This window comes from Hypomesus nipponensis, chromosome 5 (assembly GCF_054491055.1).
Source record: "Hypomesus nipponensis isolate SF chromosome 5, ASM5449105v1, whole genome shotgun sequence".
Classification (NCBI taxonomy): Eukaryota; Metazoa; Chordata; class Actinopteri; order Osmeriformes; family Osmeridae; genus Hypomesus; species Hypomesus nipponensis.
Genome location: NC_140365.1, coordinates 15792501 through 15812500, shown reverse-complemented (window position 1 = coordinate 15812500; position 20000 = coordinate 15792501). Strand labels below are relative to the sequence as shown.

At 47.0% G+C, this 20000-nt stretch overlaps 55 non-coding genes and 13 pseudogenes across 55 annotated transcripts in view; all 68 read left to right on the top strand.

Moving 5' to 3' along the window:
* The window catches only part of LOC146291609 (5S ribosomal RNA), a 119-nt gene extending 66 nt beyond the window's left edge, over positions 1–53 (top strand). The window contains exon 1 of the ribosomal RNA XR_014757725.1: positions 1–53. This exon is cut by the window's left edge and continues 66 nt beyond it. This is a non-coding gene — a ribosomal RNA (5S ribosomal RNA).
* Positions 54–251: 198 nt separating this feature from the next.
* LOC146291608 (5S ribosomal RNA) lies at positions 252–370 on the top strand. The gene has a single exon (XR_014757558.1). It is a non-coding gene; the product is annotated as a 5S ribosomal RNA (ribosomal RNA).
* Positions 371–540: 170 nt separating this feature from the next.
* On the top strand, positions 541–659 carry LOC146291607 (5S ribosomal RNA). Its single transcript, XR_014756301.1, has one exon. It is a non-coding gene; the product is annotated as a 5S ribosomal RNA (ribosomal RNA).
* A 172-nt stretch (positions 660–831) lies between these two features.
* Positions 832–950, top strand: LOC146291606 (5S ribosomal RNA; annotated as a pseudogene).
* Positions 951–1124: 174 nt separating this feature from the next.
* Positions 1125–1243, top strand: LOC146291605 (5S ribosomal RNA; annotated as a pseudogene).
* A 172-nt stretch (positions 1244–1415) lies between these two features.
* Positions 1416–1534, top strand: LOC146291604 (5S ribosomal RNA). The gene has a single exon (XR_014756300.1). It is a non-coding gene; the product is annotated as a 5S ribosomal RNA (ribosomal RNA).
* Positions 1535–1708: 174 nt separating this feature from the next.
* Positions 1709–1827, top strand: LOC146291603 (5S ribosomal RNA). The gene has a single exon (XR_014756299.1). It is a non-coding gene; the product is annotated as a 5S ribosomal RNA (ribosomal RNA).
* Positions 1828–2017: 190 nt separating this feature from the next.
* Positions 2018–2136, top strand: LOC146291602 (5S ribosomal RNA). Its single transcript, XR_014756298.1, has one exon. It is a non-coding gene; the product is annotated as a 5S ribosomal RNA (ribosomal RNA).
* Positions 2137–2324: 188 nt separating this feature from the next.
* On the top strand, positions 2325–2443 carry LOC146291601 (5S ribosomal RNA). Its single transcript, XR_014756296.1, has one exon. It is a non-coding gene; the product is annotated as a 5S ribosomal RNA (ribosomal RNA).
* A 224-nt stretch (positions 2444–2667) lies between these two features.
* On the top strand, positions 2668–2786 carry LOC146291600 (5S ribosomal RNA). Its single transcript, XR_014757434.1, has one exon. It is a non-coding gene; the product is annotated as a 5S ribosomal RNA (ribosomal RNA).
* A 184-nt stretch (positions 2787–2970) lies between these two features.
* On the top strand, positions 2971–3089 carry LOC146291599 (5S ribosomal RNA). The gene has a single exon (XR_014756295.1). It is a non-coding gene; the product is annotated as a 5S ribosomal RNA (ribosomal RNA).
* A 168-nt stretch (positions 3090–3257) lies between these two features.
* LOC146291598 (5S ribosomal RNA) lies at positions 3258–3376 on the top strand. Its single transcript, XR_014757294.1, has one exon. It is a non-coding gene; the product is annotated as a 5S ribosomal RNA (ribosomal RNA).
* Positions 3377–3552: 176 nt separating this feature from the next.
* LOC146291597 (5S ribosomal RNA) lies at positions 3553–3671 on the top strand. The gene has a single exon (XR_014756294.1). It is a non-coding gene; the product is annotated as a 5S ribosomal RNA (ribosomal RNA).
* Positions 3672–3845: 174 nt separating this feature from the next.
* Positions 3846–3964, top strand: LOC146291596 (5S ribosomal RNA). The gene has a single exon (XR_014756293.1). It is a non-coding gene; the product is annotated as a 5S ribosomal RNA (ribosomal RNA).
* Positions 3965–4156: 192 nt separating this feature from the next.
* LOC146291595 (5S ribosomal RNA) lies at positions 4157–4275 on the top strand. The gene has a single exon (XR_014756292.1). It is a non-coding gene; the product is annotated as a 5S ribosomal RNA (ribosomal RNA).
* Positions 4276–4445: 170 nt separating this feature from the next.
* Positions 4446–4564, top strand: LOC146291594 (5S ribosomal RNA). Its single transcript, XR_014756291.1, has one exon. It is a non-coding gene; the product is annotated as a 5S ribosomal RNA (ribosomal RNA).
* Positions 4565–4738: 174 nt separating this feature from the next.
* Positions 4739–4857, top strand: LOC146291593 (5S ribosomal RNA). The gene has a single exon (XR_014756290.1). It is a non-coding gene; the product is annotated as a 5S ribosomal RNA (ribosomal RNA).
* Positions 4858–5029: 172 nt separating this feature from the next.
* On the top strand, positions 5030–5148 carry LOC146291592 (5S ribosomal RNA). Its single transcript, XR_014756289.1, has one exon. It is a non-coding gene; the product is annotated as a 5S ribosomal RNA (ribosomal RNA).
* Positions 5149–5320: 172 nt separating this feature from the next.
* LOC146291591 (5S ribosomal RNA) lies at positions 5321–5439 on the top strand (annotated as a pseudogene).
* A 220-nt stretch (positions 5440–5659) lies between these two features.
* Positions 5660–5778, top strand: LOC146291590 (5S ribosomal RNA). The gene has a single exon (XR_014756288.1). It is a non-coding gene; the product is annotated as a 5S ribosomal RNA (ribosomal RNA).
* A 174-nt stretch (positions 5779–5952) lies between these two features.
* Positions 5953–6071, top strand: LOC146291589 (5S ribosomal RNA). Its single transcript, XR_014756287.1, has one exon. It is a non-coding gene; the product is annotated as a 5S ribosomal RNA (ribosomal RNA).
* Positions 6072–6245: 174 nt separating this feature from the next.
* Positions 6246–6364, top strand: LOC146291588 (5S ribosomal RNA). Its single transcript, XR_014756285.1, has one exon. It is a non-coding gene; the product is annotated as a 5S ribosomal RNA (ribosomal RNA).
* Positions 6365–6542: 178 nt separating this feature from the next.
* Positions 6543–6661, top strand: LOC146291587 (5S ribosomal RNA). Its single transcript, XR_014756284.1, has one exon. It is a non-coding gene; the product is annotated as a 5S ribosomal RNA (ribosomal RNA).
* Positions 6662–6835: 174 nt separating this feature from the next.
* LOC146291586 (5S ribosomal RNA) lies at positions 6836–6954 on the top strand. The gene has a single exon (XR_014757724.1). It is a non-coding gene; the product is annotated as a 5S ribosomal RNA (ribosomal RNA).
* Positions 6955–7206: 252 nt separating this feature from the next.
* Positions 7207–7325, top strand: LOC146291585 (5S ribosomal RNA). Its single transcript, XR_014757723.1, has one exon. It is a non-coding gene; the product is annotated as a 5S ribosomal RNA (ribosomal RNA).
* A 192-nt stretch (positions 7326–7517) lies between these two features.
* Positions 7518–7636, top strand: LOC146291584 (5S ribosomal RNA). Its single transcript, XR_014756283.1, has one exon. It is a non-coding gene; the product is annotated as a 5S ribosomal RNA (ribosomal RNA).
* Positions 7637–7806: 170 nt separating this feature from the next.
* Positions 7807–7925, top strand: LOC146291583 (5S ribosomal RNA). The gene has a single exon (XR_014757722.1). It is a non-coding gene; the product is annotated as a 5S ribosomal RNA (ribosomal RNA).
* A 182-nt stretch (positions 7926–8107) lies between these two features.
* LOC146291582 (5S ribosomal RNA) lies at positions 8108–8226 on the top strand. The gene has a single exon (XR_014756282.1). It is a non-coding gene; the product is annotated as a 5S ribosomal RNA (ribosomal RNA).
* A 170-nt stretch (positions 8227–8396) lies between these two features.
* Positions 8397–8515, top strand: LOC146291581 (5S ribosomal RNA). Its single transcript, XR_014756281.1, has one exon. It is a non-coding gene; the product is annotated as a 5S ribosomal RNA (ribosomal RNA).
* Positions 8516–8687: 172 nt separating this feature from the next.
* On the top strand, positions 8688–8806 carry LOC146291580 (5S ribosomal RNA). The gene has a single exon (XR_014757721.1). It is a non-coding gene; the product is annotated as a 5S ribosomal RNA (ribosomal RNA).
* A 194-nt stretch (positions 8807–9000) lies between these two features.
* On the top strand, positions 9001–9119 carry LOC146291579 (5S ribosomal RNA). Its single transcript, XR_014757557.1, has one exon. It is a non-coding gene; the product is annotated as a 5S ribosomal RNA (ribosomal RNA).
* A 168-nt stretch (positions 9120–9287) lies between these two features.
* Positions 9288–9406, top strand: LOC146291578 (5S ribosomal RNA). Its single transcript, XR_014756280.1, has one exon. It is a non-coding gene; the product is annotated as a 5S ribosomal RNA (ribosomal RNA).
* Positions 9407–9576: 170 nt separating this feature from the next.
* On the top strand, positions 9577–9695 carry LOC146291577 (5S ribosomal RNA; annotated as a pseudogene).
* A 174-nt stretch (positions 9696–9869) lies between these two features.
* LOC146291576 (5S ribosomal RNA) lies at positions 9870–9988 on the top strand (annotated as a pseudogene).
* A 172-nt stretch (positions 9989–10160) lies between these two features.
* On the top strand, positions 10161–10279 carry LOC146291575 (5S ribosomal RNA). Its single transcript, XR_014756279.1, has one exon. It is a non-coding gene; the product is annotated as a 5S ribosomal RNA (ribosomal RNA).
* A 174-nt stretch (positions 10280–10453) lies between these two features.
* LOC146291574 (5S ribosomal RNA) lies at positions 10454–10572 on the top strand. Its single transcript, XR_014756278.1, has one exon. It is a non-coding gene; the product is annotated as a 5S ribosomal RNA (ribosomal RNA).
* A 177-nt stretch (positions 10573–10749) lies between these two features.
* On the top strand, positions 10750–10868 carry LOC146291573 (5S ribosomal RNA). Its single transcript, XR_014756277.1, has one exon. It is a non-coding gene; the product is annotated as a 5S ribosomal RNA (ribosomal RNA).
* Positions 10869–11038: 170 nt separating this feature from the next.
* On the top strand, positions 11039–11157 carry LOC146291572 (5S ribosomal RNA). Its single transcript, XR_014756276.1, has one exon. It is a non-coding gene; the product is annotated as a 5S ribosomal RNA (ribosomal RNA).
* A 174-nt stretch (positions 11158–11331) lies between these two features.
* On the top strand, positions 11332–11450 carry LOC146291571 (5S ribosomal RNA). Its single transcript, XR_014756274.1, has one exon. It is a non-coding gene; the product is annotated as a 5S ribosomal RNA (ribosomal RNA).
* Positions 11451–11622: 172 nt separating this feature from the next.
* LOC146291570 (5S ribosomal RNA) lies at positions 11623–11741 on the top strand (annotated as a pseudogene).
* A 174-nt stretch (positions 11742–11915) lies between these two features.
* LOC146291569 (5S ribosomal RNA) lies at positions 11916–12034 on the top strand (annotated as a pseudogene).
* A 222-nt stretch (positions 12035–12256) lies between these two features.
* LOC146291568 (5S ribosomal RNA) lies at positions 12257–12375 on the top strand. Its single transcript, XR_014756273.1, has one exon. It is a non-coding gene; the product is annotated as a 5S ribosomal RNA (ribosomal RNA).
* Positions 12376–12549: 174 nt separating this feature from the next.
* On the top strand, positions 12550–12668 carry LOC146291567 (5S ribosomal RNA). Its single transcript, XR_014756272.1, has one exon. It is a non-coding gene; the product is annotated as a 5S ribosomal RNA (ribosomal RNA).
* Positions 12669–12860: 192 nt separating this feature from the next.
* Positions 12861–12979, top strand: LOC146291566 (5S ribosomal RNA). Its single transcript, XR_014756271.1, has one exon. It is a non-coding gene; the product is annotated as a 5S ribosomal RNA (ribosomal RNA).
* Positions 12980–13149: 170 nt separating this feature from the next.
* Positions 13150–13268, top strand: LOC146291565 (5S ribosomal RNA). The gene has a single exon (XR_014756270.1). It is a non-coding gene; the product is annotated as a 5S ribosomal RNA (ribosomal RNA).
* Positions 13269–13442: 174 nt separating this feature from the next.
* On the top strand, positions 13443–13561 carry LOC146291564 (5S ribosomal RNA). The gene has a single exon (XR_014757720.1). It is a non-coding gene; the product is annotated as a 5S ribosomal RNA (ribosomal RNA).
* A 188-nt stretch (positions 13562–13749) lies between these two features.
* On the top strand, positions 13750–13868 carry LOC146291563 (5S ribosomal RNA). The gene has a single exon (XR_014757556.1). It is a non-coding gene; the product is annotated as a 5S ribosomal RNA (ribosomal RNA).
* A 170-nt stretch (positions 13869–14038) lies between these two features.
* On the top strand, positions 14039–14157 carry LOC146291562 (5S ribosomal RNA). Its single transcript, XR_014755924.1, has one exon. It is a non-coding gene; the product is annotated as a 5S ribosomal RNA (ribosomal RNA).
* A 172-nt stretch (positions 14158–14329) lies between these two features.
* Positions 14330–14448, top strand: LOC146291561 (5S ribosomal RNA; annotated as a pseudogene).
* Positions 14449–14620: 172 nt separating this feature from the next.
* On the top strand, positions 14621–14739 carry LOC146291560 (5S ribosomal RNA; annotated as a pseudogene).
* A 184-nt stretch (positions 14740–14923) lies between these two features.
* LOC146291559 (5S ribosomal RNA) lies at positions 14924–15042 on the top strand. Its single transcript, XR_014757719.1, has one exon. It is a non-coding gene; the product is annotated as a 5S ribosomal RNA (ribosomal RNA).
* Positions 15043–15214: 172 nt separating this feature from the next.
* Positions 15215–15333, top strand: LOC146291558 (5S ribosomal RNA). The gene has a single exon (XR_014756269.1). It is a non-coding gene; the product is annotated as a 5S ribosomal RNA (ribosomal RNA).
* A 190-nt stretch (positions 15334–15523) lies between these two features.
* Positions 15524–15642, top strand: LOC146291557 (5S ribosomal RNA; annotated as a pseudogene).
* Positions 15643–15814: 172 nt separating this feature from the next.
* LOC146291556 (5S ribosomal RNA) lies at positions 15815–15933 on the top strand (annotated as a pseudogene).
* A 172-nt stretch (positions 15934–16105) lies between these two features.
* LOC146291555 (5S ribosomal RNA) lies at positions 16106–16224 on the top strand. The gene has a single exon (XR_014756268.1). It is a non-coding gene; the product is annotated as a 5S ribosomal RNA (ribosomal RNA).
* A 174-nt stretch (positions 16225–16398) lies between these two features.
* Positions 16399–16517, top strand: LOC146291554 (5S ribosomal RNA). Its single transcript, XR_014756267.1, has one exon. It is a non-coding gene; the product is annotated as a 5S ribosomal RNA (ribosomal RNA).
* A 186-nt stretch (positions 16518–16703) lies between these two features.
* LOC146291553 (5S ribosomal RNA) lies at positions 16704–16822 on the top strand. The gene has a single exon (XR_014756266.1). It is a non-coding gene; the product is annotated as a 5S ribosomal RNA (ribosomal RNA).
* Positions 16823–16992: 170 nt separating this feature from the next.
* Positions 16993–17111, top strand: LOC146291552 (5S ribosomal RNA). Its single transcript, XR_014756265.1, has one exon. It is a non-coding gene; the product is annotated as a 5S ribosomal RNA (ribosomal RNA).
* Positions 17112–17283: 172 nt separating this feature from the next.
* LOC146291551 (5S ribosomal RNA) lies at positions 17284–17402 on the top strand. Its single transcript, XR_014756263.1, has one exon. It is a non-coding gene; the product is annotated as a 5S ribosomal RNA (ribosomal RNA).
* Positions 17403–17574: 172 nt separating this feature from the next.
* Positions 17575–17693, top strand: LOC146291550 (5S ribosomal RNA; annotated as a pseudogene).
* A 174-nt stretch (positions 17694–17867) lies between these two features.
* On the top strand, positions 17868–17986 carry LOC146291549 (5S ribosomal RNA). Its single transcript, XR_014757859.1, has one exon. It is a non-coding gene; the product is annotated as a 5S ribosomal RNA (ribosomal RNA).
* A 174-nt stretch (positions 17987–18160) lies between these two features.
* Positions 18161–18279, top strand: LOC146291548 (5S ribosomal RNA). Its single transcript, XR_014756262.1, has one exon. It is a non-coding gene; the product is annotated as a 5S ribosomal RNA (ribosomal RNA).
* A 192-nt stretch (positions 18280–18471) lies between these two features.
* Positions 18472–18590, top strand: LOC146291547 (5S ribosomal RNA). The gene has a single exon (XR_014756261.1). It is a non-coding gene; the product is annotated as a 5S ribosomal RNA (ribosomal RNA).
* Positions 18591–18760: 170 nt separating this feature from the next.
* Positions 18761–18879, top strand: LOC146291546 (5S ribosomal RNA). Its single transcript, XR_014756729.1, has one exon. It is a non-coding gene; the product is annotated as a 5S ribosomal RNA (ribosomal RNA).
* A 174-nt stretch (positions 18880–19053) lies between these two features.
* LOC146291545 (5S ribosomal RNA) lies at positions 19054–19172 on the top strand. The gene has a single exon (XR_014757718.1). It is a non-coding gene; the product is annotated as a 5S ribosomal RNA (ribosomal RNA).
* A 188-nt stretch (positions 19173–19360) lies between these two features.
* LOC146291544 (5S ribosomal RNA) lies at positions 19361–19479 on the top strand. Its single transcript, XR_014757555.1, has one exon. It is a non-coding gene; the product is annotated as a 5S ribosomal RNA (ribosomal RNA).
* Positions 19480–19649: 170 nt separating this feature from the next.
* On the top strand, positions 19650–19768 carry LOC146291543 (5S ribosomal RNA). Its single transcript, XR_014755913.1, has one exon. It is a non-coding gene; the product is annotated as a 5S ribosomal RNA (ribosomal RNA).
* Positions 19769–19940: 172 nt separating this feature from the next.
* Positions 19941–20000, top strand: part of LOC146291542 (5S ribosomal RNA) — a 119-nt pseudogene continuing 59 nt past the window's right edge.

Genomic DNA, 20000 nt, shown 5'->3' with positions numbered 1-20000 from the left:
CCTGGTTAGTACTTGGATGGGAGACCGCCTGGGAATACCAGGTGCTGTCTGCTCTTTTGCTCATTCACTTAGAAACTGAAATCTTGCAATATGCACAAGTAGTCCTTCATGAAAGGGGCTGGAAGCTGTTTTCATTTTGACACGAGAGAGAGAGAGAGAGAGAGAGAGAGAGAGAGAGAGAGAGAGACTACCTTGCATTGTCAATTGCTAAATCTGTATATGGATAAGTAGCCTATGGTTGTCAACTTATTTCGTACGGCCATACCAGCCTGGCAACGCCCGATTTCGTCTGATCTCGGAAGCTAAGCAGGGTCGGGCCTGGTTAGTACTTGGATGGGAGACCGCCTGGGAATACCAGGTGCTGTATGCTCTTTTGCTCATTCACTTAGAAACTGACATCTTGCAATATGCACAAGTAGTCCTTCATGAAAGGGGCTGGAAGCTGTTTTCATTTTGACACGAGAGAGAGAGAGAGACTACCTTGCATTGTCAATTGCTAAATCTGTATATGGATAAGTAGCCTATGGTTGTCAACTTATTTCGTACGGCCATACCAGCCTGGCAACGCCCGATCTCGTCTGATCTCGGAAGCTAAGCAGGGTCGGGCCTGGTTAGTACTTGGATGGGAGACCGCCTGGGAATACCAGGTGCTGTATGCTCTTTTGCTCATTCACTTAGAAACTGAAATCTTGCAATATGCACAAGTAGTCCTTCATGAAAGGGGCTGGAAGCTGTTTTCATTTTGACACGAGAGAGAGAGAGAGAGACCACCTTGCATTGTCAATTGCTAAATCTGTATATGGATAAGTAGCCTATGGTTGTCAACTTATTTCGTACGGCCATACCAGCCTGGCAACGACCGATCTCGTCTGATCTCGGAAGCTAAGCAGGGTCGGGCCTGGTTGGTACTTGGATGGGAGACCGCCTGGGAATACCAGGTGCTGTATGCTCTTTTGCTCATTCACTTAGAAACTGACATCTTGCAATATGCACAAGTAGTCCTTCATGAAAGGGGCTGGAAGCTGTTTTCATTTTGACACGAGAGAGAGAGAGAGAGAGACTACCTTGCATTGTCAATTGCTAAATCTGTATATGGATAAGTAGCCTTTGGTTGTCAACTTATTTGGTACGGCCATACCAGCCTGGCAACGCCCGATCTCGTCTGATCTCGGAAGCTAAGCAGGGTCGGGCCTGGTTAGTACTTGGATGGGAGACCGCCTGGGAATACCAGGTGCTGTCTGCTCTTTTGCTCATTCACTTAGAAACTGAAATCTTGCAATATGCACAAGTAGTCCTTCATGAAAGGGGCTGGAAGCTGTTTTCATTTTGACACGAGAGAGAGAGAGAGAGACCACCTTGCATTGTCAATTGCTAAATCTGTATATGGATAAGTAGCCTATGGTTGTCAACTTATTTCGTACGGCCATACCAGCCTGGCAACGCCCGATCTCGTCTGATCTCGGAAGCTAAGCAGGGTCGGGCCTGGTTAGTACTTGGATGGGAGACCGCCTGGGAATACCAGGTGCTGTATGCTCTTTTGCTCATTCACTTAGAAACTGACATCTTGCAATATGCACAAGTAGTCCTTCATGAAAGGGGCTGGAAGCTGTTTTCATTTTGACACGAGAGAGAGAGAGAGAGAGACTACCTTGCATTGTCAATTGCTAAATCTGTATATGGATAAGTAGCCTATGGTTGTCAACTTATTTCGTACGGCCATACCAGCCTGGCAACGCCCGATCTCGTCTGATCTCGGAAGCTAAGCAGGGTCGGGCCTGGTTAGTACTTGGATGGGAGACCGCCTGGGAATACCAGGTGCTGTATGCTCTTTTGCTCATTCACTTAGAAACTGAAATCTTGCAATATGCACAAGTAGTCCTTCATGAAAGGGGCTGGAAGCTGTTTTCATTTTGACACGAGAGAGAGAGAGAGAGAGAGAGAGAGAGAGAGAGACTACCTTGCATTGTCAATTGCTAAATCTGTATATGGATAAGTAGCCTATGGTTGTCAACTTATTTCGTACGGCCATACCAGCCTGGCAACGCCCGATCTCGTCTGATCTCGGAAGCTAAGCAGGGTCGGGCCTGGTTAGTACTTGGATGGGAGACCGCCTGGGAATACCAGGTGCTGTATGCTCTTTTGCTCATTCACTTAGAAACTGACATCTTGCAATATGCACAAGTAGTCCTTCATGAAAGGGGCTGGAAGCTGTTTTCATTTTGACACAAGAGAGAGAGAGAGAGAGAGAGAGAGAGAGAGACTACCTTGCATTGTCAATTGCTAAATCTGTATATGGATAAGTAGCCTATGGTTGTCAACTTATTTCGTACGGCCATACCAGCCTGGCAACGCCCGATCTCGTCTGATCTCGGAAGCTAAGCAGGGTCGGGCCTGGTTAGTACTTGGATGGGAGACCGCCTGGGAATACCAGGTGCTGTATGCTCTTTTGCTCATTCACTTAGAAACTGACATCTTGCAATATGCACAAGTAGTCCTTCATGAAAGGGGCTGGAAGCTGTTTTCATTTTGACACGAGAGAGAGAGAGAGAGAGAGAGAGAGAGAGAGAGAGAGAGAGAGAGAGAGAGAGAGAGAGAGAGAGAGACTACCTTGCATTGTCAATTGCTAAATCTGTATATGGATAAGTAGCCTATGGTTGTCAACTTATTTCGTACGGCCATACCAGCCTGGCAACGCCTGATCTCGTCTGATCTCGGAAGCTAAGCAGGGTCGGGCCTGGTTAGTACTTGGATGGGAGACCGCCTGGGAATACCAGGTGCTGTATGCTCTTTTGCTCATTCACTTAGAAACTGACATCTTGCAATATGCACAAGTAGTCCTTCATGAAAGGGGCTGGAAGCTGTTTTCATTTTGACACGAGAGAGAGAGAGAGAGAGAGAGAGAGAGACTACCTTGCATTGTCAATTGCTAAATCTGTATATGGATAAGTAGCCTATGGTTGTCAACTTATTTCGTACGGCCATACCAGCCTGGCAACGCCCGATCTCGTCTGATCTCGGAAGCTAAGCAGGGTCGGGCCTGGTTAGTACTTGGATGGGAGACCGCCTGGGAATACCAGGTGCTGTATGCTCTTTTGCTCATTCACTTAGAAACTGAAATCTTGCAATATGCACAAGTAGTCCTTCATGAAAGGGGCTGGAAGCTGTTTTCATTTTGACACGAGAGAGAGAGAGACTACCTTGCATTGTCAATTGCTAAATCTGTATATGGATAAGTAGCCTATGGTTGTCAACTTATTTCGTACGGCCATACCAGCCTGGCAACGCCCGATCTCGTCTGATCTCGGAAGCTAAGCAGGGTCGGGCCTGGTTAGTATTTGGATGGGTGACCGCCTGGGAATACCAGGTGCTGTATGCTCTTTTGCTCATTCACTTAGAAACTGACATCTTGCAATATGCACAAGTAGTCCTTCATGAAAGGGGCTGGAAGCTGTTTTCATTTTGACACGAGAGAGAGAGAGAGAGAGAGACTACCTTGCATTGTCAATTGCTAAATCTGTATATGGATAAGTAGCCTATGGTTGTCAACTTATTTCGTACGGCCATACCAGCCTGGCAACGCCCGATCTCGTCTGATCTCGGAAGCTAAGCAGGGTCGGGCCTGGTTAGTACTTGGATGGGAGACCGCCTGGGAATACCAGGTGCTGTATGCTCTTTTGCTCATTCACTTAGAAACTGACATCTTGCAATATGCACAAGTAGTCCTTCATGAAAGGGGCTGGAAGCTGTTTTCATTTTGACACGAGAGAGAGAGAGAGAGAGACTACCTTGCATTGTCAATTGCTAAATCTGTATATGGATAAGTAGCCTATGGTTGTCAACTTATTTCGTACGGCCATACCAGCCTGGCAACGCCCGATCTCGTCTGATCTCGGAAGCTAAGCAGGGTCGGGCCTGGTTAGTACTTGGATGGGAGACCGCCTGGGAATACCAGGTGCTGTATGCTCTTTTGCTCATTCACTTAGAAACTGAAATCTTGCAATATGCACAAGTAGTCCTTCATGAAAGGGGCTGGAAGCTGTTTTCATTTTGACACGAGAGAGAGAGAGAGAGAGAGAGAGAGAGAGAGAGAGACTACCTTGCATTGTCAATTGCTAAATCTGTATATGGATAAGTAGCCTATGGTTGTCAACTTATTTCGTACGGCCATACCAGCCTGGCAACGCCCGATCTCGTCTGATCTCGGAAGCTAAGCAGGGTCGGGCCTGGTTAGTACTTGGATGGGAGACCGCCTGGGAATACCAGGTGCTGTATGCTCTTTTGCTCATTCACTTAGAAACTGAAATCTTGCAATATGCACAAGTAGTCCTTCATGAAAGGGGCTGGAAGCTGTTTTCATTTTGACACGAGAGAGAGAGAGAGACTACCTTGCATTGTCAATTGCTAAATCTGTATATGGATAAGTAGCCTATGGTTGTCAACTTATTTCGTACGGCCATACCAGCCTGGCAACGCCCGATCTCGTCTGATCTCGGAAGCTAAGCAGGGTCGGGCCTGGTTAGTACTTGGATGGGAGACCGCCTGGGAATACCAGGTGCTGTATGCTCTTTTGCTCATTCACTTAGAAACTGACATCTTGCAATATGCACAAGTAGTCCTTCATGAAAGGGGCTGGAAGCTGTTTTCATTTTGACACGAGAGAGAGAGAGAGAGAGACCACCTTGCATTGTCAATTGCTAAATCTGTATATGGATAAGTAGCCTATGGTTGTCAACTTATTTCGTACGGCCATACCAGCCTGGCAACGCCCGATCTCGTCTGATCTCGGAAGCTAAGCAGGGTCGGGCCTGGTTAGTACTTGGATGGGAGACCGCCTGGGAATACCAGGTGCTGTATGCTCTTTTGCTCATTCACTTAGAAACTGAAATCTTGCAATATGCACAAGTAGTCCTTCATGAAAGGGGCTGGAAGCTGTTTTCATTTTGACACGAGAGAGAGAGAGAGAGACCACCTTGCATTGTCAATTGCTAAATCTGTATATGGATAAGTAGCCTATGGTTGTCAACTTATTTCGTACGGCCATACCAGCCTGGCAACGCCCGATCTCGTCTGATCTCGGAAGCTAAGCAGGGTCGGGCCTGGTTAGTACTTGGATGGGAGACCGCCTGGGAATACCAGGTGCTGTATGCTCTTTTGCTCATGAACTTAGAAACTGACATCTTGCAATATGCACAAGTAGTCCTTCATGAAAGGGGCTGGAAGCTGTTTTCATTTTGACACGAGAGAGAGAGAGAGAGACCACCTTGCATTGTCAATTGCTAAATCTGTATATGGATAAGTAGCCTATGGTTGTCAACTTATTTCGTACGGCCATACCAGCCTGGCAACGCCCGCTCTCGTCTGATCTCGGAAGCTAAGCAGGGTCGGGCCTGGTTAGTACTTGGATGGGAGACCGCCTGGGAATACCAGGTGCTGTATGCTCTTTTGCTCATTCACTTAGAAACTGACATCTTGCAATATGCACAAGTAGTCCTTCATGAAAGGGGCTGGAAGCTGTTTTCATTTTGACACGAGAGAGAGAGAGAGAGAGAGAGAGAGAGAGAGAGAGAGAGAGAGAGAGAGAGAGAGAGAGAGAGACCACCTTGCATTGTCAATTGCTAAATCTGTATATGGATAAGTAGCCTATGGTTGTCAACTTATTTCGTACGGCCATACCAGCCTGGCAACGCCCGATCTCGTCTGATCTCGGAAGCTAAGCAGGGTCGGGCCTGGTTAGTACTTGGATGGGAGACCGCCTGGGAATACCAGGTGCTGTATGCTCTTTTGCTCATTCACTTAGAAACTGAAATCTTGCAATATGCACAAGTAGTCCTTCATGAAAGGGGCTGGAAGCTGTTTTCATTTTGACACGAGAGAGAGAGAGAGAGAGACCACCTTGCATTGTCAATTGCTAAATCTGTATATGGATAAGTAGCCTATGGTTGTCAACTTATTTCGTACGGCCATACCAGCCTGGCAACGCCCGATCTCGTCTGATCTCGGAAGCTAAGCAGGGTCGGGCCTGGTTAGTACTTGGATGGGAGACCGCCTGGGAATACCAGGTGCTGTATGCTCTTTTGCTCATTCACTTAGAAACTGAAATCTTGCAATATGCACAAGTAGTCCTTCATGAAAGGGGCTGGAAGCTGTTTTCATTTTGACACGAGAGAGAGAGAGAGAGAGACTACCTTGCATTGTCAATTGCTAAATCTGTATATGGATAAGTAGCCTATGGTTGTCAACTTATTTCGTACGGCCATACCAGCCTGGCAACGCCCGATCTCGTCTGATCTCGGAAGCTAAGCAGGGTCGGGCCTGGTTAGTACTTGGATGGGAGACCGCCTGGGAATACCAGGTGCTGTATGCTCTTTTGCTCATTCACTTAGAAACTGAAATCTTGCAATATGCACAAGTAGTCCTTCATGAAAGGGGCTGGAAGCTGTTTTCATTTTGACACGAGAGAGAGAGAGAGAGAGAGAGACTACCTTGCATTGTCAATTGCTAAATCTGTATATGGATAAGTAGCCTATGGTTGTCAACTTATTTCGTACGGCCATACCAGCCTGGCAACGCCCGATCTCGTCTGATCTCGGAAGCTAAGCAGGGTCGGGCCTGGTTAGTACTTGGATGGGAGACCGCCTGGGAATACCAGGTGCTGTATGCTCTTTTGCTCATTCACTTAGAAACTGACATCTTGCAATATGCACAAGTAGTCCTTCATGAAAGGGGCTGGAAGCTGTTTTCATTTTGACACGAGAGAGAGAGAGAGAGAGACTACCTTGCATTGTCAATTGCTAAATCTGTATATGGATAAGTAGCCTATGGTTGTCAACTTATTTCGTACGGCCATACCAGCCTGGCAACGCCCGATCTCGTCTGATCTCGGAAGCTAAGCAGGGTCGGGCCTGGTTAGTACTTGGATGGGAGACCGCCTGGGAATACCAGGTGCTGTCTGCTCTTTTGCTCATTCACTTAGAAACTGAAATCTTGCAATATGCACAAGTAGTCCTTCATGAAAGGGGCTGGAAGCTGTTTTCATTTTGACACGAGAGAGAGAGAGAGAGAGAGAGAGAGAGAGAGAGAGAGAGAGAGAGAGAGAGAGAGAGAGAGAGAGAGAGAGAGAGAGAGAGAGAGAGAGAGAGAGACTACCTTGCATTGTCAATTGCTAAATCTGTATATGGATAAGTAGCCTATGGTTGTCAACTTATTTCGTACGGCCATACCAGCCTGGCAACGCCCGATCTCGTCTGATCTCGGAAGCTAAGCAGGGTCGGGCCTGGTTAGTACTTGGATGGGAGACCGCCTGGGAATACCAGGTGCTGTCTGCTCTTTTGCTCATTCACTTAGAAACTGAAATCTTGCAATATGCACAAGTAGTCCTTCATGAAAGGGGCTGGAAGCTGTTTTCATTTTGACACGAGAGAGAGAGAGAGAGAGAGAGAGAGAGAGAGAGAGACTACCTTGCATTGTCAATTGCTAAATCTGTATATGGATAAGTAGCCTATGGTTGTCAACTTATTTCGTACGGCCATACCAGCCTGGCAACGCCCGATCTCGTCTGATCTCGGAAGCTAAGCAGGGTCGGGCCTGGTTAGTACTTGGATGGGAGACCGCCTGGGAATACCAGGTGCTGTATGCTCTTTTGCTCATTCACTTAGAAACTGAAATCTTGCAATATGCACAAGTAGTCCTTCATGAAAGGGGCTGGAAGCTGTTTTCATTTTGACACGAGAGAGAGAGAGAGACTACCTTGCATTGTCAATTGCTAAATCTGTATATGGATAAGTAGCCTATGGTTGTCAACTTATTTCGTACGGCCATACCAGCCTGGCAACGCCCGATCTCGTCTGATCTCGGAAGCTAAGCAGGGTCGGGCCTGGTTAGTACTTGGATGGGAGACCGCCTGGGAATACCAGGTGCTGTCTGCTCTTTTGCTCATTCACTTAGAAACTGAAATCTTGCAATATGCACAAGTAGTCCTTCATGAAAGGGGCTGGAAGCTGTTTTCATTTTGACACGAGAGAGAGAGAGAGAGAGAGAGAGAGACTACCTTGCATTGTCAATTGCTAAATCTGTATATGGATAAGTAGCCTATGGTTGTCAACTTATTTCGTACGGCCATACCAGCCTGGCAACGCCCGATCTCGTCTGATCTCGGAAGCTAAGCAGGGTCGGGCCTGGTTAGTACTTGGATGGGAGACCGCCTGGGAATACCAGGTGCTGTATGCTCTTTTGCTCATTCACTTAGAAACTGAAATCTTGCAATATGCACAAGTAGTCCTTCATGAAAGGGGCTGGAAGCTGTTTTCATTTTGACACGAGAGAGAGAGAGAGACTACCTTGCATTGTCAATTGCTAAATCTGTATATGGATAAGTAGCCTATGGTTGTCAACTTATTTCGTACGGCCATACCAGCCTGGCAACGCCCGATCTCGTCTGATCTCGGAAGCTAAGCAGGGTCGGGCCTGGTTAGTACTTGGATGGGAGACCGCCTGGGAATACCAGGTGCTGTATGCTCTTTTGCTCATTCACTTAGAAACTGACATCTTGCAATATGCACAAGTAGTCCTTCATGAAAGGGGCTGGAAGCTGTTTTCATTTTGACACGAGAGAGAGAGAGAGAGACTACCTTGCATTGTCAATTGCTAAATCTGTATATGGATAAGTAGCCTATGGTTGTCAACTTATTTCGTACGGCCATACCAGCCTGGCAACGCCCGATCTCGTCTGATCTCGGAAGCTAAGCAGGGTCGGGCCTGGTTAGTACTTGGATGGGAGACCGCCTGGGAATACCAGGTGCTGTCTGCTCTTTTGCTCATTCACTTAGAAACTGAAATCTTGCAATATGCACAAGTAGTCCTTCATGAAAGGGGCTGGAAGCTGTTTTCATTTTGACACGAGAGAGAGAGAGAGAGAGAGAGAGAGAGAGAGAGAGAGACTACCTTGCATTGTCAATTGCTAAATCTGTATATGGATAAGTAGCCTATGGTTGTCAACTTATTTCGTACGGCCATACCAGCCTGGCAACGCCCGATTTCGTCTGATCTCGGAAGCTAAGCAGGGTCGGGCCTGGTTAGTACTTGGATGGGAGACCGCCTGGGAATACCAGGTGCTGTATGCTCTTTTGCTCATTCACTTAGAAACTGACATCTTGCAATATGCACAAGTAGTCCTTCATGAAAGGGGCTGGAAGCTGTTTTCATTTTGACACGAGAGAGAGAGAGACTACCTTGCATTGTCAATTGCTAAATCTGTATATGGATAAGTAGCCTATGGTTGTCAACTTATTTCGTACGGCCATACCAGCCTGGCAACGCCCGATCTCGTCTGATCTCGGAAGCTAAGCAGGGTCGGGCCTGGTTAGTACTTGGATGGGAGACCGCCTGGGAATACCAGGTGCTGTATGCTCTTTTGCTCATTCACTTAGAAACTGAAATCTTGCAATATGCACAAGTAGTCCTTCATGAAAGGGGCTGGAAGCTGTTTTCATTTTGACACGAGAGAGAGAGAGAGACCACCTTGCATTGTCAATTGCTAAATCTGTATATGGATAAGTAGCCTATGGTTGTCAACTTATTTCGTACGGCCATACCAGCCTGGCAACGACCGATCTCGTCTGATCTCGGAAGCTAAGCAGGGTCGGGCCTGGTTGGTACTTGGATGGGAGACCGCCTGGGAATACCAGGTGCTGTATGCTCTTTTGCTCATTCACTTAGAAACTGACATCTTGCAATATGCACAAGTAGTCCTTCATGAAAGGGGCTGGAAGCTGTTTTCATTTTGACACGAGAGAGAGAGAGAGAGAGACTACCTTGCATTGTCAATTGCTAAATCTGTATATGGATAAGTAGCCTTTGGTTGTCAACTTATTTGGTACGGCCATACCAGCCTGGCAACGCCCGATCTCGTCTGATCTCGGAAGCTAAGCAGGGTCGGGCCTGGTTAGTACTTGGATGGGAGACCGCCTGGGAATACCAGGTGCTGTCTGCTCTTTTGCTCATTCACTTAGAAACTGAAATCTTGCAATATGCACAAGTAGTCCTTCATGAAAGGGGCTGGAAGCTGTTTTCATTTTGACACGAGAGAGAGAGAGAGAGACCACCTTGCATTGTCAATTGCTAAATCTGTATATGGATAAGTAGCCTATGGTTGTCAACTTATTTCGTACGGCCATACCAGCCTGGCAACGCCCGATCTCGTCTGATCTCGGAAGCTAAGCAGGGTCGGGCCTGGTTAGTACTTGGATGGGAGACCGCCTGGGAATACCAGGTGCTGTATGCTCTTTTGCTCATTCACTTAGAAACTGACATCTTGCAATATGCACAAGTAGTCCTTCATGAAAGGGGCTGGAAGCTGTTTTCATTTTGACACGAGAGAGAGAGAGAGAGAGACTACCTTGCATTGTCAATTGCTAAATCTGTATATGGATAAGTAGCCTATGGTTGTCAACTTATTTCGTACGGCCATACCAGCCTGGCAACGCCCGATCTCGTCTGATCTCGGAAGCTAAGCAGGGTCGGGCCTGGTTAGTACTTGGATGGGAGACCGCCTGGGAATACCAGGTGCTGTATGCTCTTTTGCTCATTCACTTAGAAACTGAAATCTTGCAATATGCACAAGTAGTCCTTCATGAAAGGGGCTGGAAGCTGTTTTCATTTTGACACGAGAGAGGAGAGAGAGAGAGAGACTACCTTGCATTGTCAATTGCTAAATCTGTATATGGATAAGTAGCCTATGGTTGTCAACTTATTTCGTACGGCCATACCAGCCTGGCAACGCCCGATCTCGTCTGATCTCGGAAGCTAAGCAGGGTCGGGCCTGGTTAGTACTTGGATGGGAGACCGCCTGGGAATACCAGGTGCTGTATGCTCTTTTGCTCATTCACTTAGAAACTGAAATCTTGCAATATGCACAAGTAGTCCTTCATGAAAGGGGCTGGAAGCTGTTTTCATTTTGACACGAGAGAGAGAGAGAGACTACCTTGCATTGTCAATTGCTAAATCTGTATATGGATAAGTAGCCTATGGTTGTCAACTTATTTCGTACGGCCATACCAGCCTGGCAACGCCCGATCTCGTCTGATCTCGGAAGCTAAGCAGGGTCGGGCCTGGTTAGTACTTGGATGGGAGACCGCCTGGGAATACCAGGTGCTGTATGCTCTTTTGCTCATTCACTTAGAAACTGACATCTTGCAATATGCACAAGTAGTCCTTCATGAAAGGGGCTGGAAGCTGTTTTCATTTTGACACGAGAGAGAGAGAGAGAGAGACTACCTTGCATTGTCAATTGCTAAATCTGTATATGGATAAGTAGCCTATGGTTGTCAACTTATTTCGTACGGCCATACCAGCCTGGCAACGCCCGATCTCGTCTGATCTCGGAAGCTAAGCAGGGTCGGGCCTGGTTAGTACTTGGATGGGAGACCGCCTGGGAATACCAGGTGCTGTATGCTCTTTTGCTCATTCACTTAGAAACTGAAATCTTGCAATATGCACAAGTAGTCCTTCATGAAAGGGGCTGGAAGCTGTTTTCATTTTGACACGAGAGAGAGAGAGAGAGACCACCTTGCATTGTCAGTTGCTAAATCTGTATATGGATAAGTAGCCTATGGTTGTCAACTTATTTCGTACGGCCATACCAGCCTGGCAACGACCGATCTCGTCTGATCTCGGAAGCTAAGCAGGGTCGGGCCTGGTTGGTACTTGGATGGGAGACCGCCTGGGAATACCAGGTGCTGTATGCTCTTTTGCTCATTCACTTAGAAACTGACATCTTGCAATATGCACAAGTAGTCCTTCATGAAAGGGGCTGGAAGCTGTTTTCATTTTGACACGAGAGAGAGAGAGAGAGAGACTACCTTGCATTGTCAATTGCTAAATCTGTATATGGATAAGTAGCCTTTGGTTGTCAACTTATTTGGTACGGCCATACCAGCCTGGCAACGCCCGATCTCGTCTGATCTCGGAAGCTAAGCAGGGTCGGGCCTGGTTAGTACTTGGATGGGAGACCGCCTGGGAATACCAGGTGCTGTCTGCTCTTTTGCTCATTCACTTAGAAACTGAAATCTTGCAATATGCACAAGTAGTCCTTCATGAAAGGGGCTGGAAGCTGTTTTCATTTTGACACGAGAGAGAGAGAGAGAGAGAGAGAGAGAGAGAGAGAGAGAGAGAGAGAGAGAGAGAGAGAGAGAGAGACTACCTTGCATTGTCAATTGCTAAATCTGTATATGGATAAGTAGCCTATGGTTGTCAACTTATTTCGTACGGCCATACCAGCCTGGCAACGCCCGATCTCGTCTGATCTCGGAAGCTAAGCAGGGTCGGGCCTGGTTAGTACTTGGATGGGAGACCGCCTGGGAATACCAGGTGCTGTATGCTCTTTTGCTCATTCACTTAGAAACTGACATCTTGCAATATGCACAAGTAGTCCTTCATGAAAGGGGCTGGAAGCTGTTTTCATTTTGACACGAGAGAGAGAGAGAGAGAGACTACCTTGCATTGTCAATTGCTAAATCTGTATATGGATAAGTAGCCTATGGTTGTCAACTTATTTCGTACGGCCATACCAGCCTGGCAACGCCCGATCTCGTCTGATCTCGGAAGCTAAGCAGGGTCGGGCCTGGTTAGTACTTGGATGGGAGACCGCCTGGGAATACCAGGTGCTGTATGCTCTTTTGCTCATTCACTTAGAAACTGAAATCTTGCAATATGCACAAGTAGTCCTTCATGAAAGGGGCTGGAAGCTGTTTTCATTTTGACACGAGAGAGAGAGAGAGAGAGAGAGAGAGAGAGAGAGAGACTACCTTGCATTGTCAATTGCTAAATCTGTATATGGATAAGTAGCCTATGGTTGTCAACTTATTTCGTACGGCCATACCAGCCTGGCAACGCCCGATCTCGTCTGATCTCGGAAGCTAAGCAGGGTCGGGCCTGGTTAGTACTTGGATGGGAGACCGCCTGGGAATACCAGGTGCTGTATGCTCTTTTGCTCATTCACTTAGAAACTGAAATCTTGCAATATGCACAAGTAGTCCTTCATGAAAGGGGCTGGAAGCTGTTTTCATTTTGACACGAGAGAGAGAGAGAGACTACCTTGCATTGTCAATTGCTAAATCTGTATATGGATAAGTAGCCTATGGTTGTCAACTTATTTCGTACGGCCATACCAGCCTGGCAACGCCCGATCTCGTCTGATCTCGGAAGCTAAGCAGGGTCGGGCCTGGTTAGTACTTGGATGGGAGACCGCCTGGGAATACCAGGTGCTGTATGCTCTTTTGCTCATTCACTTAGAAACTGACATCTTGCAATATGCACAAGTAGTCCTTCATGAAAGGGGCTGGAAGCTGTTTTCATTTTGACACGAGAGAGAGAGAGAGAGAGACTACCTTGCATTGTCAATTGCTAAATCTGTATATGGATAAGTAGCCTATGGTTGTCAACTTATTTCGTACGGCCATACCAGCCTGGCAACGCCCGATCTCGTCTGATCTCGGAAGCTAAGCAGGGTCGGGCCTGGTTAGTACTTGGATGGGAGACCGCCTGGGAATACCAGGTGCTGTCTGCTCTTTTGCTCATTCACTTAGAAACTGAAATCTTGCAATATGCACAAGTAGTCCTTCATGAAAGGGGCTGGAAGCTGTTTTCATTTTGACACGAGAGAGAGAGAGAGAGAGAGAGAGAGAGAGAGACTACCTTGCATTGTCAATTGCTAAATCTGTATATGGATAAGTAGCCTATGGTTGTCAACTTATTTCGTACGGCCATACCAGCCTGGCAACGCCCGATTTCGTCTGATCTCGGAAGCTAAGCAGGGTCGGGCCTGGTTAGTACTTGGATGGGAGACCGCCTGGGAATACCAGGTGCTGTATGCTCTTTTGCTCATTCACTTAGAAACTGAAATCTTGCAATATGCACAAGTAGTCCTTCATGAAAGGGGCTGGAAGCTGTTTTCATTTTGACACGAGAGAGAGAGAGAGACTACCTTGCATTGTCAATTGCTAAATCTGTATATGGATAAGTAGCCTATGGTTGTCAACTTATTTCGTACGGCCATACCAGCCTGGCAACGCCCGATCTCATCTGATCTCGGAAGCTAAGCAGGGTCGGGCCTGGTTAGTACTTGGATGGGAGACCGCCTGGGAATACCAGGTGCTGTATGCTCTTTTGCTCATTCACTTAGAAACTGAAATCTTGCAATATGCACAAGTAGTCCTTCATGAAAGGGGCTGGAAGCTGTTTTCATTTTGACACGAGAGAGAGAGAGAGAGACCACCTTGCATTGTCAATTGCTAAATCTGTATATGGATAAGTAGCCTATGGTTGTCAACTTATTTCGTACGGCCATACCAGCCTGGCAACGACCGATCTCGTCTGATCTCGGAAGCTAAGCAGGGTCGGGCCTGGTTGGTACTTGGATGGGAGACCGCCTGGGAATACCAGGTGCTGTATGCTCTTTTGCTCATTCACTTAGAAACTGACATCTTGCAATATGCACAAGTAGTCCTTCATGAAAGGGGCTGGAAGCTGTTTTCATTTTGACACGAGAGAGAGAGAGAGAGACTACCTTGCATTGTCAATTGCTAAATCTGTATATGGATAAGTAGCCTTTGGTTGTCAACTTATTTGGTACGGCCATACCAGCCTGGCAACGCCCGATCTCGTCTGATCTCGGAAGCTAAGCAGGGTCGGGCCTGGTTAGTACTTGGATGGGAGACCGCCTGGGAATACCAGGTGCTGTCTGCTCTTTTGCTCATTCACTTAGAAACTGAAATCTTGCAATATGCACAAGTAGTCCTTCATGAAAGGGGCTGGAAGCTGTTTTCATTTTGACACGAGAGAGAGAGAGAGAGAGAGAGAGAGAGACTACCTTGCATTGTCAATTGCTAAATCTGTATATGGATAAGTAGCCTATGGTTGTCAACTTATTTCGTACGGCCATACCAGCCTGGCAACGCCCGATCTCGTCTGATCTCGGAAGCTAAGCAGGGTCGGGCCTGGTTAGTACTTGGATGGGAGACCGCCTGGGAATACCAGGTGCTGTCTGCTTTTTTGCTCATTCACTTAGAAACTGAAATCTTGCAATATGCACAAGTAGTCCTTCATGAAAGGGGCTGGAAGCTGTTTTCATTTTGACACGAGAGAGAGAGAGAGAGACCACCTTGCATTGTCAATTGCTAAATCTGTATATGGATAAGTAGCCTATGGTTGTCAACTTATTTCGTACGGCCATACCAGCCTGGCAACGCCCGATCTCGTCTGATCTCGGAAGCTAAGCAGGGTCGGGCCTGGTTAGTACTTGGATGGGAGACCGCCTGGGAATACCAGGTGCTGTATGCTCTTTTGCTCATTCACTTAGAAACTGACATCTTGCAATATGCACAAGTAGTCCTTCATGAAAGGGGCTGGAAGCTGTTTTCATTTTGACACGAGAGAGAGAGAGAGAGAGAGAGAGAGAGAGAGAGACTACCTTGCATTGTCAATTGCTAAATCTGTATATGGATAAGTAGCCTATGGTTGTCAACTTATTTCGTACGGCCATACCAGCCTGGCAACGACCGATCTCGTCTGATCTCGGAAGCTAAGCAGGGTCGGGCCTGGTTGGTACTTGGATGGGAGACCGCCTGGGAATACCAGGTGCTGTATGCTCTTTTGCTCATTCACTTAGAAACTGACATCTTGCAATATGCACAAGTAGTCCTTCATGAAAGGGGCTGGAAGCTGTTTTCATTTTGACACGAGAGAGAGAGAGAGAGACTACCTTGCATTGTCAATTGCTAAATCTGTATATGGATAAGTAGCCTTTGGTTGTCAACTTATTTGGTACGGCCATACCAGCCTGGCAACGCCCGATCTCGTCTGATCTCGGAAGCTAAGCAGGGTCGGGCCTGGTTAGTACTTGGATGGGAGACCGCCTGGGAATACCAGGTGCTGTCTGCTCTTTTGCTCATTCACTTAGAAACTGACATCTTGCAATATGCACAAGTAGTCCTTCATGAAAGGGGCTGGAAGCTGTTTTCATTTTGACACGAGAGAGAGAGAGAGAGACCACCTTGCATTGTCAATTGCTAAATCTGTATATGGATAAGTAGCCTATGGTTGTCAACTTATTTCGTACGGCCATACCAGCCTGGCAACGCCCGATCTCGTCTGATCTCGGAAGCTAAGCAGGGTCGGGCCTGGTTAGTACTTGGATGGGAGACCGCCTGGGAATACCAGGTGCTGTATGCTCTTTTGCTCATTCACTTAGAAACTGACATCTTGCAATATGCACAAGTAGTCCTTCATGAAAGGGGCTGGAAGCTGTTTTCATTTTGACACGAGAGAGAGAGAGAGAGAGACTACCTTGCATTGTCAATTGCTAAATCTGTATATGGATAAGTAGCCTATGGTTGTCAACTTATTTCGTACGGCCATACCAGCCTGGCAACGCCCGATCTCGTCTGATCTCGGAAGCTAAGCAGGGTCGGGCCTGGTTAGTACTTGGATGGGAGACCGCCTGGGAATACCAGGTGCTGTATGCTCTTTTGCTCATTCACTTAGAAACTGAAATCTTGCAATATGCACAAGTAGTCCTTCATGAAAGGGGCTGGAAGCTGTTTTCATTTTGACACGAGAGAGAGAGAGAGAGAGAGAGAGAGAGAGACTACCTTGCATTGTCAATTGCTAAATCTGTATATGGATAAGTAGCCTATGGTTGTCAACTTATTTCGTACGGCCATACCAGCCTGGCAACGCCCGATCTCGTCTGATCTCGGAAGCTAAGCAGGGTCGGGCCTGGTTAGTACTTGGATGGGAGACCGCCTGGGAATACCAGGTGCTGTATGCTCTTTTGCTCATTCACTTAGAAACTGAAATCTTGCAATATGCACAAGTAGTCCTTCATGAAAGGGGCTGGAAGCTGTTTTCATTTTGACACGAGAGAGAGAGAGAGACTACCTTGCATTGTCAATTGCTAAATCTGTATATGGATAAGTAGCCTATGGTTGTCAACTTATTTCGTACGGCCATACCAGCCTGGCAACGCCCGATCTCGTCTGATCTCGGAAGCTAAGCAGGGTCGGGCCTGGTTAGTACTTGGATGGGAGACCGCCTGGGAATACCAGGTGCTGTATGCTCTTTTGCTCATTCACTTAGAAACTGACATCTTGCAATATGCACAAGTAGTCCTTCATGAAAGGGGCTGGAAGCTGTTTTCATTTTGACACGAGAGAGAGAGAGAGAGACTACCTTGCATTGTCAATTGCTAAATCTGTATATGGATAAGTAGCCTATGGTTGTCAACTTATTTCGTACGGCCATACCAGCCTGGCAACGCCCGATCTCGTCTGATCTCGGAAGCTAAGCAGGGTCGGGCCTGGTTAGTACTTGGATGGGAGACCGCCTGGGAATACCAGGTGCTGTATGCTCTTTTGCTCATTCACTTAGAAACTGAAATCTTGCAATATGCACAAGTAGTCCTTCATGAAAGGGGCTGGAAGCTGTTTTCATTTTGACACGAGAGAGAGAGAGAGAGACCACCTTGCATTGTCAATTGCTAAATCTGTATATGGATAAGTAGCCTATGGTTGTCAACTTATTTCGTACGGCCATACCAGCCTGGCAACGACCGATCTCGTCTGATCTTGGAAGCTAAGCAGGGTCGGGCCTGGTTGGTACTTGGATGGGAGACCGCCTGGGAATACCAGGTGCTGTATGCTCTTTTGCTCATTCACTTAGAAACTGACATCTTGCAATATGCACAAGTAGTCCTTCATGAAAGGGGCTGGAAGCTGTTTTCATTTTGACACGAGAGAGAGAGAGAGAGAGACTACCTTGCATTGTCAATTGCTAAATCTGTATATGGATAAGTAGCCTTTGGTTGTCAACTTATTTGGTACGGCCATACCAGCCTGGCAACGCCCGATCTCGTCTGATCTCGGAAGCTAAGCAGGGTCGGGCCTGGTTAGTACTTGGATGGGAGACCGCCTGGGAATACCAGGTGCTGTATGCTCTTTTGCTCATTCACTTAGAAACTGACATCTTGCAATATGCACAAGTAGTCCTTCATGAAAGGGGCTGGAAGCTGTTTTCATTTTGACACGAGAGAGAGAGAGAGAGAGACTACCTTGCATTGTCAATTGCTAAATCTGTATATGGATAAGTAGCCTATGGTTGTCAACTTATTTCGTACGGCCATACCAGCCTGGCAACGCCCGATCTCGTCTGATCTCGGAAGCTAAGCAGGGTCGGGCCTGGTTAGTACTTGGATGGGAGACCGCCTGGGAATACCAGGTGCTGTATGCTCTTTTGCTCATTCACTTAGAAACTGAAATCTTGCAATATGCACAAGTAGTCCTTCATGAAAGGGGCTGGAAGCTGTTTTCATTTTGACACGAGAGAGAGAGAGAGAGAGAGAGAGAGAGAGAGAGAGACTACCTTGCATTGTCAATTGCTAAATCTGTATATGGATAAGTAGCCTATGGTTGTCAACTTATTTCGTACGGCCATACCAGCCTGGCAACGCCCGATCTCGTCTGATCTCGGAAGCTAAGCAGGGTCGGGCCTGGTTAGTACTTGGATGGGAGACCGCCTGGGAATACCAGGTGCTGTATGCTCTTTTGCTCATTCACTTAGAAACTGAAATCTTGCAATATGCACAAGTAGTCCTTCATGAAAGGGGCTGGAAGCTGTTTTCATTTTGACACGAGAGAGAGAGAGAGACTACCTTGCATTGTCAATTGCTAAATCTGTATATGGATAAGTAGCCTATGGTTGTCAACTTATTTCGTACGGCCATACCAGCCTGGCAACGCCCGATCTCGTCTGATCTCGGAAGCTAAGCAGGGTCGGGCCTGGTTAGTACTTTGATGGGAGACCGCCTGGGAATACCAGGTGCTGTATGCTCTTTTGCTCATTCACTTAGAAACTGACATCTTGCAATATGCACAAGTAGTCCTTCATGAAAGGGGCTGGAAGCTGTTTTCATTTTGACACGAGAGAGAGAGAGAGAGAGACTACCTTGCATTGTCAATTGCTAAATCTGTATATGGATAAGTAGCCTATGGTTGTCAACTTATTTCGTACGGCCATACCAGCCTGGCAACGCCCGATCTCGTCTGATCTCGGAAGCTAAGCAGGGTCGGGCCTGGTTAGTACTTGGATGGGAGACCGCCTGGGAATACCAGGTGCTGTCTGCTCTTTTGCTCATTCACTTAGAAACTGAAATCTTGCAATATGCACAAGTAGTCCTTCATGAAAGGGGCTGGAAGCTGTTTTCATTTTGACACGAGAGAGAGAGAGAGAGAGAGAGAGAGAGAGAGACTACCTTGCATTGTCAATTGCTAAATCTGTATATGGATAAGTAGCCTATGGTTGTCAACTTATTTCGTACGGCCATACCAGCCTGGCAACGCCCGATTTCGTCTGATCTCGGAAGCTAAGCAGGGTCGGGCCTGGTTAGTACTTGGATGGGAGACCGCCTGGGAATACCAGGTGCTGTATGCTCTTTTGCTCATTCACTTAGAAACTGAAATCTTGCAATATGCACAAGTAGTCCTTCATGAAAGGGGCTGGAAGCTGTTTTCATTTTGACACGAGAGAGAGAGAGAGACTACCTTGCATTGTCAATTGCTAAATCTGTATATGGATAAGTAGCCTATGGTTGTCAACTTATTTCGTACGGCCATACCAGCCTGGCAACGCCCGATCTCATCTGATCTCGGAAGCTAAGCAGGGTCGGGCCTGGTTAGTACTTGGATGGGAGACCGCCTGGGAATACCAGGTGCTGTATGCTCTTTTGCTCATTCACTTAGAAACTGAAATCTTGCAATATGCACAAGTAGTCCTTCATGAAAGGGGCTGGAAGCTGTTTTCATTTTGACACGAGAGAGAGAGAGAGAGACCACCTTGCATTGTCAATTGCTAAATCTGTATATGGATAAGTAGCCTATGGTTGTCAACTTATTTCGTACGGCCATACCAGCCTGGCAACGACCGATCTCGTCTGATCTCGGAAGCTAAGCAGG